Here is a 13,226-nt window from a genome sequence, read left to right as displayed (position 1 = left end):
TTCTTCTTCAGGTCAAACCCAGAGCTCACAGGCCAGGGGGTTTCACAAGGACGATCGACTCCAGTTCAGCTCCAGATTTTATTCAGTGCATATGTGAGTAACATCTCAAACCAGCAGCTTCGTGCTCCTCGTTGTATTTAACCTTCTCTTTCACTCTGTTTTCCACCTTCTAACACCATTTCCCATGTTCACTGCACCTGCAGTCAAAACCCAGGGGAGGAAATCCCTGTGTACTTCTTATCCAAGCAGCTAATCCCGCGTAAACACTCGGCCTCGGGCCCTGAGCTTCTCCTGAGCAGCGATAAAACCTGACATCAAACTCATAAAACTAATGAAGAACAGTAAAAACTCAAAGCAGAAAGATTCAAACCAGCGGCATAAAACACACACACACACACACACACACACACACACACACACACACACACACACACACACACACACACACACACACACACTCACACACACACACACACACACACACACTCACACACACAGTCCTGTAACATGAAGTCAATAGAAATGAATTTTCTGACGAGGACGATTCTGCTGCTTCAGCTTCTAACAGATCTCACAAAGAGCCGCCTCCTATTGAACTCCTCTTTCATCTCTGCGACCTCCATCCAGCTCCTCTTTCTCGGCCGAAGGCACTAGGCCAAATATACACACACACCCTCAGTGTGTGTGCGTGTGTTTGTGTGTCTCACTTGTCAAATGATGGTAGAAATGTGAGTCGGTTCAGGAGCCTCCGACCTGCAGCTCCACCTGCTGATCACACGCCACTGTCCTGAAGCAAAAACACACGTTAGAGTTCATTACAAAGCAACAACATGTTTCTACAGTGAATTAAATAATTCTGGCTGATCTCAGCTGTTTACTTCTCTATTTATGGCATAAGACAAAAACTTAAAGAGACCCCGAGGAGTTTGCATTTGGTTATAAAAGAGTCTCATATTAAATGTGGATGAATCTACGTTACCACTTGTTAATGGGTCCATTTTCGATAAATATATCGTTTTGTCTTTATAGTTATTGTGATATTATTATTTAGTGGTCGACTCGCCCAGCATTTCCTAGTTTTGGTTTCCCGGACGCCGCCGGATCGCCGTTTATGGTCAGAACTACGACGGTATCTGATTGTCTTTGAACCTCCGACTCTTATTCTTGATTAATGAAAACATTCTTGGCAAATGTTTTCGCTTTTGTCCGTCTTGCGCCGGTCCAAGAATTTCACAATAAAGTAAAATCGGAAAAATAAACGATAAAAGTAGATGTCCATGTGTAGTGTGATTATAAAGCAGCTCTAGGTTCTATATTAATACTGTGAAAGTATCAAAGCCTCAGTCCACAGAGAAATGCACACAGCCTGTATTCAGAAACTGAGCCTTAAAAGCAGCCGTCAGGACTTCCTGTCACTTTGTGATGTCACAACTAAGCCCCGCCCCCTCACCACCTGAACCCACCATCCATCCAACAACAACTTGCAGGATTTGGTTTCTCTGAGTGTTTTATTCTGAAATCTGCTCTGTTTTTATTGAAACACTCAGAAAACAGTCAGCCAATCAGAAGTTTTCAATTTCTTCTGATTGGCTGATGTTACTAGAGCTCTAGAGAGAAGCTGAGAGAGGAGTTGTAGATCTTCTTTTGGTTCAAAATGTGACCTTTAATATGAATCATGTGTTTTCAGATCAAACAACTTCTACAAAACAAACATCAGCAGCAGGAGAAAATGTTCCCAACAAATACATCTCATTACTGTGGTATATTGATGTGTTGATGATAAGAAGGGATCACCGCTGACACGTCTTCGCTTGTATTCAAAAAAGGAGTTTATTAACAAGAAGAAGATCAGTGTACAAAAATGCCGAATCCTGGAGCATCTCTGGTCCAAAATGAGATCTCCCTCTACTGGCCCAAAGCTCTGACCTTATATATGTTTCTAACTCCAAACACTCCACCTTCTCCAAACTAAGGAATGCAACTAAACAACAAAGACTACCTTGATCTGGATCATTTACTTTCTGGCATTTAACCTCTTGACCAAATCGATAACTTTTGGGCTACCATAGGTCAATGGAAGAAGATGCCCTTGACCTAAGGTTTCAGCCTTTAGGCTAAACAAAACAATCATCAACTTTCCAACAAACCAAATTGCTTCTAGGAGGGATATGGAACCCATGACGCAGAGCATCAGTTCACACATTCCTTCAGTTCAGAGAAAGCACACACACAAAGAAAAACATAAGACAATACAAGATATTTAAGCAAGAAAGTTAAGGTGGATAATACACTACATTACAAATATGAGGTGTTTAATATTTGTGTTTGCTAGAGAAGAAACGTATCAATAGTTTATCAGATGGGACTTTAGCCGGTGGGACAGTGAAGTGCTCTCCATTAATCAACCACGGGGAGCCGGTGGAGGTCGGTCGTGGCTTCCTGCGGCTGAGAGGAGGTCAAAGTGACGTCTCATTTAAGATTAGGACCTGGAGCGTTTAGGTCTGGAACCTCCTGCTGTGGGAGGAGATAAATGAGACTGACCGAGGCCTGGAGGAGGCTCAGATCCCTCAGAGGAGTTCGCTCAAGGACGACGGACTCTCACCGACGACCTGAGCGGCTCTCGGGTTTCAGAGTTAAAGCGATAGTTCACCCAAGATTGAAATTTCACTCATTATCTTCTCCCCCTCATGTGGACTAAGGGCTGGGAGAAGTTTCAGAGTCCTCCGTGGCTTCTCTGAGTTACAGGGGGTCTCGGCGTAGCAGTGCATGTCCATATGACAGTTGCAAATGGATACCAACTGTCTTCGTAACAAAAAGACACACAAAAAAACATCCAAATACCTCCATGCTGCTCGTATGTAATGTCTGTCTTGTATTGAAGCCCCGAAATGCGAAATTGTCCCGAAAAAAATTAAATAAGTCAATTTTTCAAGCTTGTTTATAGCGGAAGCTTCTCGAAGCTCCTCTTCCCGGTTCGTGATATTTGGACGAACTGGGAAGAGGACAGACCCTGGTTCGTCCAAATTTGACGAACCAGGAAGAGGAGCTTCCGCTACAAACAAGCTTGAAAAATAGACTTATTTAATTTTTTTCGGGACAATTTCGCATTTCGGGGCTTCAATACAAGACGGACATTACATACAAGCAGCATGGAGGTATTTGGATGTTTTTTGGTGTGTCTTTTTGTTACGAAGACAGTTGGTATCCATTTGCAACCGTCATATGGACATGCACTGCTACGCCGAGACCCCCTGTAACTCAGGCCTAGTCCACACGAGCCCGGGTATTTTTGAAACCGTGAACATATGTTCCCGGTTGTATGTCCTGTCCACATGCAACCGTGCTTTTGGAACCCTGAAACCGTGGTTTTTTGAAACCGGAGTCCAGGGTGGGGTTTTCGGCCGGGGTTGGTTTCACCGGGTGCGTGTGGACACTGCAACCGTGATTGTTTTACTCGTTTACGTCATAGCTGCACACGTGCTGATGTAAACACTGCCAGCTGCAGAGGTTGTTTGCAGCGGTTTGCAGGTGAGCTCGCAAAAATGGAGGTGACAAAGTGGATTTTTATCACTTTTTTTAATTTATTTTTTTACATCATCTAAATGCTATTTGTATAGTTTTTCGATGAGAAAAATATAACGAAACGGTCGTCAGGACGATCCTCTTGTCAGCTCCAAACTCACCCTCAATCACAGACCACAGCTGGTTTTCCACACAGCATCATTTACAGTAACAAGTGACGCTACAGATCAGCTGGGCCGCTGCCGGTGTGTTTTTAAAATGACAGAACTACTACAGTAGCGCTGCAGTTTCTTATTCCCCACCTTGTTTGATTGAGAGCTTTTCGGGATGATTTTCATGAATGAACAGGCAATAGCCTATGTCACTGTCAGACTGGGTACGACGGGAGGGGAGGTCGCGCTGCTGTCATGTAGTGATAAAAAAGAGCCTATGCGGAGATGAGGAACGAGCCAAAAGCCGAAAATACGTGACGTCCGCGGTCGATATAAAGTGGATACGTTTCATTCATCCATGTTTTGACAGACAACACAACAGCCAGTGATAAAGAGTTGCGAAGCACCGACAGACAGTCATGTGGCTCAGCAGCCAGGTGACGCACACAGCACAACAACACAGCACACAACAACACACAGCACAAGAGTCAAGACACAGCGCAGCAACATGTGCAGGCTGCTGCAGCAGTGCACGTCAAAGGGACATCGCCGAAAATGAAATAAATAGGCTACATTTTTATTAAATTAATTAATATTTAATTGTTGGACTTGGAGTCTGTGAAATAAAGCTATAATAACACGTAGTTTTGAAATGGTTTTTGCGCATGTTTACATCCATAAAATGACCAAAAATGAACACTATAAGCGGATTTCTTGATAACGAATTATTTAAACAGCATTTGTATAGAAATGATTCCGTCCCAAGCCTTTTGATCCAAGCGGTTTCCACTGTATTTTGATTGGTTAAAACAGCCTTCCACACGTGCATTGCGTCACTTGGTAGCGGATTTCACGGTTGCATGTGTACGGAGTGTTTTTATTACACCACTGGTGTGGACGCGCAGCAAAACTCCGGTTTCAAAAATACCCGGGCTCGTATGGACAAGGCCTCAGAGAAGCCACGGAGGACTCTGAAACTTCTCCCAGCCCTTAGTCCACATGAGGGGGAGGAGATAATGAGTGCAAGTTCAATTTTGGGTGAACTATCCCTTTAAGGGCTGGAAACACCTTGAAATATCTGGCGTCAGACGTCGCGGAGGAAAAATCTGACGCACACATGGACGAGCTGGTTCTAATGTATTTAATTACAAAGCTAAGAGATGTGTTTCATTGTCTCCTACAGTTTTACATTACAGCTCCAGACTTATGAGTGATGTGTGAGAAGACTTTGTGTAATTAGAGCGGATTTATTCAAGGCGAGCTGATAGCGATCTCTGAACCATAATTCAACACGGTATGGATGGTAATGCAGACACTTTAATGTTATTACTGGAGCCTTTAAACTCCAATAAGAGCCCATTTTTTTTCTCTTTCATTTGCTTTATCGGAGCAGACGGTGACATCTGGAGATAATGAACTTTAATTTCTGTCACAGCCGGGGGAGAAAGGAAAGGAGGGAGGGAAGGAGGGAGAGGGGGCAAGGGGCTGGGTTTAAATATTTTATTTTTCAACACAACTTCAGAGCTCCTCAGTCGTTATCTCACTGAACTGATATGTGTTTTGTAACATGCTGATCAGCTGTGGAGCTGAGCTTTATTCTCTAAAATACACAACATTACATCTGCTTTGGGAACATCTGAACCAGATCAAGTAAAAAGAGAGGATATGCAAAGTGAAATGGAAAATGTTTTGTATAGTAGAGTATACAAGACCTGATGAGGACGAACTGGGTTTTGTTTTTCCTCTCTGGCTCCCCCTGCAGATGTGGAGTGTAACTCCAGTGAGCTGGCTTCTTTTACAGGTTAAAGGACAATTATAGGCAAATTCAGTTGTTCAGGCTGTTTACATCACACAAAACCACCTTTTTTTCACAGACAGCATCAGGCGGCTTCAAACATACATCGAGGGGTTTGGGGTTTGTTTACTTCAAGAAAGACGACATGTTTTTAAAGGTGTTCAGAAATGGCCGTTTGTCCTATTTGTCGCGACTCCTTCCACGAGTTTACCCAAGTAAGGAAAACAAATTTGATGATATGAGATAATAATAATAGTAATAATGAGATAATAACAGAATGTTACCAGACAGAGTTGTTTTAGAGGGAAATTCATGCAAAACCACTGATGTGTGTTCCCTTCCTGGACAGTTTTTCATCAAGCAGTCTCTGTATTTCCCTGTGGTAACGTTGTGTTATTATCTCATAGCGTGGTGAATGTGCAGCTCACAACTTGTCCACCAGAGCGTTGTGGAGTTGTTGGATTGTGTATTTGATGAGGGAAACCAAGAAATCCCATGAGCCTCCGTAGCGTAGCTCTGAGCAGCTTGCACCGACAATTAAAGGTAACGAACCTACTGCTAAGACTATAGGGATTATGGCAATGGGCCAATTTGCCAAAATGTTGAACTATCCCTTTAAATACCTACTATCCAGTTCTTTTTTTCGGTTGAGAGTATTTAGACTTTGAGCTGTGACTCAGGAGAACTTCACACTTCTTTGACATTATCCGGTTGATTTAGTGTCGGATGACGGACATGAAGCTGCAGCTGTTTCCCCCCCGGAGCTCAGCGGGCGACCTCGCACCAATGGAGGTTAATGCCCCCCCCTCCCAACCCCCCCATCACTTCGCTCTTTTTCATGCAGCACTGTTTAATATCTATTACAGCAGTGGATGAAGCTCCTTCACCCGCGGGGGCTCCAGGGCCTCGGCTATTCACAGGAGAGGTAAAAGCCGCTCCCCCCCCCCTCCTCCCCACAAAGTGCCGGACTGACCCTGCACGGCGCCGTGATTTGCATAATTGCATTTCAGACCGGTCAAGATCGCCATGAGAGCAGCAATCAAGCAGTGAAATGAGCCGCGGAGAGTTGGAGATGTGATTAGAGATTCAGGAGGAACCTGGTGCAGAGCGGGGACGGAGCAAACCGCCGGGATGCGGATCGGATCAGCGGCCGACAGGAGACACAGGAGGAAAATCTGGGAAAGGACGACGTGGGTCGATCTGTCAGGTCGACAAACACCTCGACGTTACCGCTTAAAGGGACAATGAGGAGTTTTGGAAAAGCAAAGTGTTTCCACACTACATTTATGAGCCTCCGCACCGTGAAATTCTTTGACCGGCGCAAGACAGACTCATGTTTTCATTCATGAAGAATTAAAGTCAGAGGTTGGAAGACGATCACATACCGTCCTAGTTCCCACCATAAACGGAGATTCGGCGGCGTTATTCTCATGACTCGCTACGAAACCGAAAGTAAAGAAACGCTGGTCGGCTCGCCCAGCATTTCCACCACCACTAATAATAACAAAATAACCATAGAGACAAAACCATAGATTTATCTAAAATGGACCATTAACAAGTGGTAACGTAGATTCATCCACATTAATATGAGACTTTTTTATTGTCGCGGAATTTTTCGTTCTGCCGACGGAGAAACTCCTTGTTGTCCCTTTAATTATTTCAACAGATTTCACACTTCATGCTGTAACACCATGAAAGCTGCTGTGGTTTCATTTAAAGTAGAGAAACACGGATGTTTCTCGTACGGTGGCTGCACCTTAAAGGGACAGTTCAACATTTAGTCAGATCCCATTCATCCTGTTCAGGTCATCCTGCAGCTCACGTCTCTGCCCCGCTGATCTCAAAACAACATGCACAGATAATTAACCCTTCTGTCGTCCTCCTGGCTCAAACTGACCCAATCTGTTGCGTATGGTCTTTCTTTCTTTCCTTCCTTCCTCCATCCTCCCTTCCCTCCTTTCTCGCTTCTTCCCACCAACATTTCCCTTCCCTTCCACCATCTTCCTTCCTTGACCCAATCTGTTTCCTTTCTTTCTTTCTTTCTTTCTTTCTTTCTTTCTTTCTTTCCTCCCTCCCTTCTTTCCCTCCATCCTTCCATCTTCTTCCTTCCTTGACCCAATCTGTTCCCTTTGCCCATCCTTCTTTCCTTCCTTCTTCCCACCATCCTTTTCACTTACTTCCTCCCTTCTTTCCCTTCATTCTTCTTCCTTCCCTGATCCAATCTGTTCCCTTCCTCCATCTTTCTTTCTTTCCTTCCTTCCTTGACCCAGGAGGACAACAGGAGGGTTAAAGGTGATTAACCTACTGCTACGACTGTAGGGATTATGGTGAGAGGAGGATCTGACTAAATGTTGAACTGTCCCTTTAAGAAAAACAAATAACAACAATAAAGTGACGGTGTGTAGAAACAGGACTTGGTGTGCAGCTTCCTTCCCCTCGCCGCGGCGATCCTGAACGAGGCCATATCTCACCTCGGCGACGGCGGCGGCGGCGGTATCCTAGCAGCTGCAGCCGTCGGCGTTTGTTGGCACAGACACAGAACAGAAGCTCAGAGACTCACACACACACACACACACACACACACAGACTGATGAGTCTCTGTAAACAGGGTAAATATGGGATGTAAAGCACCAAGAGATGAACAAACACTAACTTTATTACTCAGTCAGAAGTGACTGTAGTTTAACATCTCAGCCTTTAATTCTCCATGAAGAATGAAGTCGTTTCTCTTTGCAGTTTATCATCTTTCATGAAGCTCAAACATAAAAACCTTTAAACGTCAGATCGAACTGGCACAGAAAACGTAACTGTGTTTTAAAGGATAATTTCCGTTTTTTACAACCTGGACCTTATTTCTAGCATAAAATAAGATCATTTTACTCACCCAGATAACTTTGGTGTCATTTGGAGTCGTTTTGACGAAATTAGCCCCAGTGGAGCGGTGCGTATATCTGTATAATACGAGAACACGGGGCAGCGCAATACAGCCTCTAAATAACACATTATCCGCCGCAAAACTCGTTCATTTCACCAATATTTTGTTATGATACACTAGTGCTATTCCCCTCCGAGCCCGTGGTGGCATGTTATCAACATCCGGGGTCTGTAGGTTGACCTACTGACCTCTGACCTGGATGATGTCATCTCTGAGTGCCGCCCGGCTCATTCTGATAATAATCATTCTGCTTCGGCATTCGGGTCCATTTTTATCTCAACTAGCCGGAGCTTTAGTGAGTCCAGGTTGAGGAGAGGAAGCCTGTGGAAGCTGAACTTCATCCAGCTGCTCATTTTGTTCTGACAAGTCAGAAACACGCAGAAACAAACCGTAGCGTTAGCGGTAGCAAGTTAGCCGCGCCGGGCAGCGGTCGGAGATGACATCATCCAGGTCAGAGGTCAGTAGGTCAACCTACAGACGCAGCATGTTGATAACATGCCACCACGGGCTCGGAGGGGAATAGCACTAGTGTATCATAACAAAATATTGGCGAAATGAACGAGTTTTGCGGCGGATAATGTGTTATTTAGAGGCTGCATTGCGCTGCCCCGTGTTCTCACATTATACGGATGTACGCGCCGCTCCACTGGGGCTAATTTCGTCAAAACAACTCCAAATGACACCAAAGTTATCTGGGTGATTAAAATGATCGTATTTTATGCTAGAAATAAGGTCCAGGTTGTAAAAAACGGAAATTATCCTTTAAACTGATGAAGACGGCGTGAGAGAGCAGCAGTCAGACGGTCGAATGAGTGTTACAGACGGGGCCGTAACGGGACAAACTGTTGTCTGGCTGTTACTTCCCTCCAGACTGATGCACGGCCGTGAGACTTGGCACTTTAATGTGGATTTGAAGGAGACGCAGCAGCAGCAGCAGAATAAACCATCAGCAGCAGGTGGACTGTCCTTGAGGACGAACAACAACCCGACTGAAAATACGTTGTCCGTATCAATCTCTCCATTGCAACATTACTGCATGTTGGGTATAAGGATGATCCTTTCAGAAAACACACAGCAAATACAGAGACACAGGAAGTGGCAGAAAGATGAGAAATTCACAATGAAACTACAATTCCCACAGAAACAGCTGAAATATGCAGAGCTGTTTGACTGTAGTTGATCTGTGGAGTTATAAAATGCACATTAAAAAAAATAATTAATGAATTTATTTATTTCACACATAAAAATACAATTTAAAAACAAAAAAATACAAACAATAGAGCAGTGTCTGAAAAGGAGCAGGTAGAAGTAAAACTTATATGACCATACCCTTGATTTGATTTAAAACTAATACTATAACCAATATCCCCAGTGGATGTTATTAATAATTAACAATAATTGTATAATTATTAGTTATTCAATAATTATCATAATAATCAACAATCTAACAAAAACAAATCATCCCTCAACACAACTCCTCCTCAAACCTTGAAATAACACTATGTTGCTATAACTACTATTTCACTTATATTTCTATCACTTCTGATAAAAATTGTAACTCTAAAAAAAAAACCTGGCGATACTGAACGTGTCTAAACGAGGCCGTATCTCACCACGGCGATGGCGGCGGTATCCTAGCAGCTGCAGCCGTCGGCGTTCGTTGGCACAGACACAGAACAGAAGCTCAGAGACTCACACACACACACACACACACATAGACAGACTGATGAGTCTCTGTAAACAGGGTAAATATGGGATGTAAAGCACCAAGAGATGAACAAACACTAACTTTATTACCCAGGCTGGAGATCAGTCAGTCTATAGTTTAACAGCTCAGCCTTTAATTCGGAGTCGTTTCACTCTCCGTTTATGTGCAGTCATCTTTCATAAAGCTCAAACATAAAGCTTTAAACGTCAGATTGAATTGGCACAGAAACGCACATCACACTTTAAAGTGAATTAATTATGCAGATGTGAGCGTCGCCTCGGTGGGAGGGTTGAGTACACCTGCATTTAGCCCCACTTGTGCTTTCCAGGGTCCCATTACGGCGTGACACAGCTGTTAGCATCGCAGCATCAACAGCGACATCACAGAGCTCCATTTGGCTGATTCTACCACAAGTGCTCCCTCAATTTGATTTATGCAAATGAGCCACGCACCTCTTAAAAGAGCGAGGCTGTCAGCTGCTGGAGAGCCGGCTGCACACACACTAAAAAATGTTGGGTTATCTCTGTAACCCAATTTCTGAGTTATTGGTGTTGAGTTACATTTTTGGGTTGTTTTTCCAGAGTTTAACCCATTTTCAGGGTTATAGGGCTATGAATTTAACCCAATTCCTGGGTTGTGCAAGTAATGGGTTGGGTTGGGTAATTCTGTGACTTAACCAGCCAGTTCATTGAGTAGGGTGAAGCTGCAGTACCGGAGTAACCGTAGCTCTAGGACCGACCGCAGCTCTAGGACCCGTTCGATTTACGTCACTGCGCTTCCTACCAAGTGGAGACTGCCGTTACCTGCTGATAATTTTTAATCTCGTCTGAAGTTACTGCCGTCAGATTTATCGACTACAAATCACCTTTCTGGACTACTTTCTGGACATTGGACTCTCTCTATTCTACACTCTACTGGTCTTTTTACTAAAATTAAAGCTTGAATAATGTAGAATATTTATTAAAAGCTATATTTTTTCAAAAATAATATTATATTATCATATACATTTACTGTCGCGGACTTCCACCGAGCTCCTTTTTTTTTTTTTTCACCGAGACAAGCAGTGACAGGGGAGGCTCTGAGCGCAGGTTTGGTTTTCAGCAGCGGTGTGGAAGGCAGAGAGCCTCCACTGTCCCTGTAACAAGCTACAAGTCATTTATTATGCTGTAAAATGACGGTAAATATGAAACATAAGGTAAATATCCATAGTTCTCCTCCTCTGCTGGAAATCGACTGCTGGAATTCTTTTTCTGTTGTTTAATCAGCTCCTTTATTCATTGCCTAAACCTAATATGGCACAATTACACTTCTCACTCAAACTGATCTGGCCTGTCTACACTCTACCTAATCTTTTTACTAAACTTAACCAACTCCTTTCTTCGTTGCCTAACCACTCAAACTCAAAATGTGAACTTGTAATATAAAATTCAAAGCGGAATAATATAACGGTCAAAGCGGTGAACGTTTCCATAGTAACGCAGCAACTTCCGAACGTTGGGGGTGTCGGGGCGCTGTGACGTAAATCGAACGGGTCCTACAGCTGCGGTCCTACAGCTGCGGTCCTACAGCTACGGTTACTCCGGTACTGCAGCTTTATACTATTGGGTTCATTTGAAAAATGCTGTCCGCGCACTACAACATTGGGTTATTTTTAACCCAACTATTGGCTCGAGCAAGTGCTTTATACACGACCCAATAGTTGGGTTAAAAATAACCCAACGTTGTAGTTAGCATAACCCAACTCTTGGGTTGAATATTCAACCCAAAAGTTGGTTCAAAAAGATTAATCCAACCCGTTGGGTTAAAATAACCCAAAAAAGGGGTTCGTCCTTATTTGAACCAGCAGTTGGGTTAAAATTGGGTTAATTTTTAACCCAACTGTTTTTAGTGTGCATGTTTTGTCTTGTGTGGCTTCTCTCTAATTAAAACTTTACATAACCTGGCTGACGTGGGAGGCTAAACGTTCATCTCCGGCTCCTTTTTCTATACCAGCGTTTAATAAAGAGGGAAATATTCATGGGATCAGTGCGAACGATCGGCGGCCCTCTGCTCCGAGGTGACAACACCAGCCACGCAAACAAAAGCACTGAGAATAGATTTTCAGATGATGACACAGACTTCATTTTCTCCCATCACCGGAAAATAATTGAATTCACACTGTTATCCTCGAGTGCATGGAGACGGAGGTCGCGCTGAGAGAGAGGACAGCTCTGCTGCTACAGCGTCCTTAAAGGGGAAGACGGCTCAATTTTACACTCGCTGTAATTGATGTGAACCAGTTCCTCCCTGAGGGTTCGCTGGTCAGCATCAGTTTCCTGAGCTTCCTGCACTAAATGAAAAGACGTGGTTGTTGGTGTGTGTGGATGCTGGTGTGTGTCTGAGCAGCAGATGCATCAAACAGGTGTTTAATTCACACCTGCTACATGTGGGATTTACAGATACGAACCTACAGCCGATTAACAACCACTCAGTGTTGTGTAGCTGAGAAATCAATCCTGTCTCCTCCTACCTTAAATTCATACATCTCTAATCACTAAACTAGGAAGTACAGGTTTCTTTTGAAACTTTCTAATGACAGATCCATTTGAAAAATTGCAAAATAATCTGCAAATGTGGCAAAATATTTCAATTGTTTTTCTTCATTATCGTACATTTAATCCAGTTTACAGCCGACGTCTACAGAGGCAACTCCAATCGCTGCGTCAGCTGTTCGTAAATGGGAGCCTTTGAAGCATTTCCTGACCTTTAAATGCTTCCTTTAAAGGTGTAATATTTGTCAAGGTTTATTGGCTAAATCTGAACCTACTACCCATGAATATAGTATTTGTATAAGTGTATAATCGCTATAAAATAAACTGTTTGGTTTTTTAGAATTATTCTTTTATATCTACATATAACAAGCGTCTTGCTTTAGAGAGTGTCACCATCTTGCGCCTCCATGTTTGCACGGCAGCCCCAACGGAAAATCCAGTCAATCAGAGAGCATGTTTCAAGAGTTTCACGTTCATAAATAAACCACCAACGGGAGGGGGGAGTGCGAGCGCTGCAATCTAGAATCTGAACACTAGATAACACGGTTTTCCCCCCATTTTACACACTGGACCTTTAAGGATG

Source organism: Trachurus japonicus, chromosome 6, assembly GCF_045865225.1.
Source record: "Trachurus japonicus isolate A0001 chromosome 6, Traja_1.0".
Taxonomy (NCBI): Eukaryota; Metazoa; Chordata; class Actinopteri; order Carangiformes; family Carangidae; genus Trachurus; species Trachurus japonicus.
The sequence above is the reverse complement of the archived record's forward strand: the minus strand, read 5'-3'. Positions refer to the sequence as shown.